The sequence below is a fragment of the Halyomorpha halys genome, unplaced genomic scaffold (genome assembly GCF_000696795.3).
Source record: "Halyomorpha halys isolate HHAL.00 unplaced genomic scaffold, Hhal_1.1 Scaffold115.1, whole genome shotgun sequence".
NCBI lineage: Eukaryota > Metazoa > Arthropoda > Insecta > Hemiptera > Pentatomidae > Halyomorpha > Halyomorpha halys.
Genome location: NW_027106332.1, coordinates 167,443 through 172,202, shown reverse-complemented (window position 1 = coordinate 172,202; position 4,760 = coordinate 167,443). Strand labels below are relative to the sequence as shown.

Here is a 4,760-nt window from a genome sequence, read left to right as displayed (position 1 = left end):
TAATGTATGTATGTGTGTGTGTATGCAAATATAAATATGCACATATATATATGTGTATTTATATATACATAGATATACATACTATTTCCTAATGGAATTCAATACTAATCATGTGAACTAATTTATTATTATCCTTTTCTTAAAAGTGACAGTATTTATTAAACCTTTAATTCATTAATATTCAAGAATCCTAATATTATAAGAAAAATCTTAAGTTCATACCTTATTGTTATATTTACATTAAATTTGCCATTAAACACATAAAGCTTCAACACCATCAAGAACAAAATTTTGATTATATGAGGATGGTTTATAAAAACAAATGACAACAGGCGGTAAATTAATAAATGTGTGGTTCTGCAACCATTTACATATCATTACATGGAAAAACCATTAAAGCAGGTCTCTTGTATGGCTGTCAACTTTCAATGTATGGAAACTATCCAGACTGCTATTTGAGATACATTAATGAGTTGCAGAACTTATCCTTGAAAACTTGACACTGTTTATTCACTCTTTTTCACCACCATTCCGTCATTTCTTTGAATTCTATAAAAGTTATGTAACCTCTAATTTGTGATATGTCTTAAGTTCTTTGTAAAGTTGTGTAAAAAATGAAATAACAATAATGATAACTTGAAAGCAAATACATAAATAAAAATCCACTAAAAATGAAAATAATTAAAAAAAAAAAAACTGTTGGCCCACAAACTACAGCTCACATAGAAACCCAATTTGTAAGGTAAGAATTTCAATATTATCTTGATATTAACGATAAAATCAGAAGTTTATTACAACTGTAATTATTTTATTTTATTATTAAAACAAACATTTGTTTATTATATTTTTAAAAATAATCCGGAGCAGTAACCAATAATATTACAAGCATGTTACATTAACTTGGTGGGAACTAGAGTTTATAAAGTTTTTCCTTTTCAAAAGATAAACAATGTAATAAAAACATCAAAATAATCCAATAGCAGTCAGGACCTTATCTGAATTGCTGAATGGCCACATTTAAAGAACAAGAGCCTCACTTTAGTAATTTAACTTATTTTATTTCAAAAAATTAAAAAGGGAACAAAATCATAATTTGTTGCAAAAAGAAAAAAAAAAACTTAGTCATAATTTTAACAGGAATCTCCACTTTAATATTGAAGCCGTATACTTCTAACAACACATAAACCAATCTGGCAGCAAAAATATCTAAAAACATACCATTAAATTATTTAAATTTATGAATAATAATAATTGAAACCTAATCTTAAGTAATAATTGTAGACAAGATGTATTATAATAAACTAAATAACAGCAATATATTTCCTTTTAGTAAAACATGTTTTCATGCCAAAAAAAAAACTGCATAGTTTAAGATTACAGATCCTTAATTACAAATCAATTTACAAGATTTATTAAATGTTGACAAACCCTATTGTTAAATTTAAAAATAGAAGCTTCAGAAATAGATCCAAGTGGCAATAAGCAGTTTATTTCAGTAAACCACAATTTTTTTTCAAACTTTTTAATGCAAGTCAGAAGTATCCTAAATCATAATCAAGAAATGAATAATTTTTACAATTATGTATGTATACACTCATGTATTTATGTACTAATAGCATACTGTGAGATTTTTTTTCAAACTTTTAAATGCAAGCCAGAAGCATCCTAAATCATAATCAAGAAATGAAAATTTTACAATTATGTATATATACACTTATGTATTTATGTACCAATAGCATACTGTGAGATTTTCTTTCTAACTTTTAAATGCAAGTCAGGAGTATCCCAAATCGTAATCAAGAAATGAAAATTTTTACAATTATGTATGTATACACTTATGTATTTATGTACCAATAGCATACTGTGAGAATTTTGTTCTCTCATAAGTACCACAGATGATACTTCAATTCTTCCAAACAACAATTTATTTTTACAGTTAAAATTAATAAAAGTAGTATTGTTAAAACAGCATACAAAAGTGGAGAACTATTTTAAAAAACAAAGTTTTAATTGTATCCCTGAAAGATAAAATCACAACTAAAAATAAAATAAGATCAGATAAGATAATCTGATCAAATTAATATTAAAAAAAGTTCACTCCTAACATAATTTCAAGTCTCAAGATGTATATCTAATGATTTCCATGCTTCCAAACAATAAAATTGTTTTTTTATGAATAATAATTTTTATAAAATTAAAAAAAATACTATTAATACAAATATACACTTTTGTACAAAAATATCTATCTAGATTGACTAGATAATTATTAATTACATAATGTTAAGACAATAATTCAATTTCAAATTAATGATTGAATGTTGGACAAATAAATTAATGATGGTTCAAAATAATTTCATTATTATGTTCAAAACATAAATATAAGAATTTTTAAGGACAGGATTCATTATAATTATTAATGAAGGCTTAAATAAGAGAGGCAAATGCTCAAGAATTAAAACTAATTGAAGATTAAAATAAGTATGAATAACTTGCTAAAAGAATATAATGCTATGGAATGTTACTGGATGCGTAGAAATCATTATAAACTTAAACAATAAAATAAAATTAATGATCACAAAATTTACTAATTAAGGTCATATATGCACATATATACTCTCATGCTTATACAAACATGAAAACATAAACCAACATTAATGCAAATGATTTGGGTGAGTGCATGCATAACAATTTTGTTTGAAATAAGTTTTTAAACATCTAAGTTAAATAGAATAGAAGAATACTTTTTAAGGCACTTTATTAGAATTATTCCAATGAAAATAAACACATATAAAAGTTACCGCTGAAATTCTTTGTCTTCAATTATATACAAACGCTTTCACCATAATAGCTAAAAACTATCTTCTTTTGAATTTAAGTCAAAAACAACTTCAAGAGTGACTAGAATTGAGTTCAACAATAAGAACATTGGATCACCTATCACATTCCTGAAAAAAGTAACAATGGCATTTAATTACTTAAAAAATTGTATATTAACTCTTAAAGTATATAATTAAATTACCATGCATTACCTTGTACTGTGAATATTCTAAAATTTATAAATAGCAGTTTTCTATTGAATAAAAATAGAATAAGTAATGAAATGCAGCAGTCACTATAAATATAAAGGTACTAATCTGAATTTATACATAGATAAATTTTATATTCATTTCTACTTCTTTCATATTTTAACTTTACTAAGTATTTTAACTTATATATATGTGTGTTTTTTTTTACGAGGGTCGGTGGAAATCTTCAAAAGACACGGGCCCGTACCTATCCGTGGGTGGGATTTTTACCCACTAAAACCACCGCCCTGCACCTGTTCATTCCTCTCCACGGGACTGCCGTTAGGCATTACTTCATGGAGGGAAATGGCTGAGTGCCGCCTCGCTTTCTTCACATAGTTTTCACGTTTCCATGTCCTGTCTTTTACCCCTCTCTTCCTCTCTCAACCTCTTGAGGACAACTGTGGTGAATCTCTTCACTGTGTTCCAGTGCTGGACTGAGAGTAGCATATAGCTCACCACGTTTTCTGGTGTGATGCTTCCTCCACACACTCTCTCCAATTCACTTCTTTCTGCCCCTAAGCGAATACAAGTGAAAACACGTGCTCCGCGGTTTCCTCGACAGTCTGACATCCAGGGCATTCTGCGGTGTTGTCCAGTTTGAAGCAGTACTGGTTGGCTCTAAAGCATCCATGTCCAGTCAACAATTGGGTTACATAAAAATCCACCTCACCATGCTGGCGGCCAAACCACATGCCCACATCGGGTATTAACCTGCGAGTCCACCTTTCAGAATCTGCAGCCTCCCAACGTTGCTGCTACTTGTCGATGGTTATTTTTTGCTCTTCCTCTTTGGAAACGTGTAAGTGTCGTCCATAGTGCCTGCTTCTTTCTTCAACAAGGAGTTCCACAGGTGGCATTCGGGCTATCACACACACCGCTTCGTAGGAAACAGTTCGAAAAGCGCTAACTGTCCTTAAACAAACTCTGCGGTACACTGAAACTATCTGTCTCCTGTATGATATGGTAGCCATCGCTTGTTTCCAAATCGGGGCCGCATATAACATAATGGAGGGAACAACAGTAGCAAGAAGCCTTCGACTACTTTCTTTGGGACCTCCGAAATTTGGCATAAGGCGTGACAAAAGGGATGCTAGCATATTTGGCACTGATATACTCCGTGTGAACATTAAAGCGGAGATGTGCATCAATCGTGACTCCTAGGTATTTTAAGCAAGACTGGGAACGAATTTCGTGCATACCAACCATGATAGTGATGGACTCAGTCTGCTTCCTGCTAGTTACTAGGATAATTTCGGTCTTGTGATCTGCAAGTTGTAGGCCTACCGAAGGCAACCTCGGACCATAGCAACAGCCTGGTTTGCGATGAGGGTAACTTCTTCCAAGTGCTTCGCCGCCACAAAAGATCCGACCTTTTCCTGAGGAATTCTGTCCAATCCTGGTGCCTTGCCATGTTTTAGGTCTGAGGCGATGTCCTCTATCTCTTCCAGTGTAATTTGTGGAAAATCCCCTATATATATTGCAATATGCTCTTTTTTAGTAAATAGTATATTTTGGTGTATAAAGAGTTTTTAATATGTTTTATGTTATGTATCATTTTAATATTCATTTGTTTTGTTTATCCAAAAAGCAAGCTAACCAAGTTTCATTGTTTATAATAACTTCGTGATACAAAACAAAAACCAAGATGGCGGTACGTTGAATCAAGGCCACGTTGAGCAGATTCAAATATCA

General features: G+C 30.9%; 1 protein-coding gene across 2 annotated transcripts in view; it reads right to left on the bottom strand.

The window, feature by feature from the left end:
• Positions 1-9: 9 nt before the first annotated feature.
• The window catches only part of LOC106677948 (transmembrane protein 184C), a 34,579-nt gene continuing 29,828 nt past the window's right edge, over positions 10-4,760 (bottom strand). The window contains exons 9-10 of one of the 2 annotated variants that reach the window (XR_001342673.3): positions 2,799-2,945; positions 10-1,206 (exon numbers count right to left, since the gene is read on the bottom strand). The gene's annotated coding sequence lies outside the window, so the exon portion shown is untranslated. Of the gene's footprint in view, positions 1,207-2,720; positions 2,946-4,760 lie in introns of those variants that run through there. The other variant, XM_014416172.2, reaches the window with a different exon arrangement.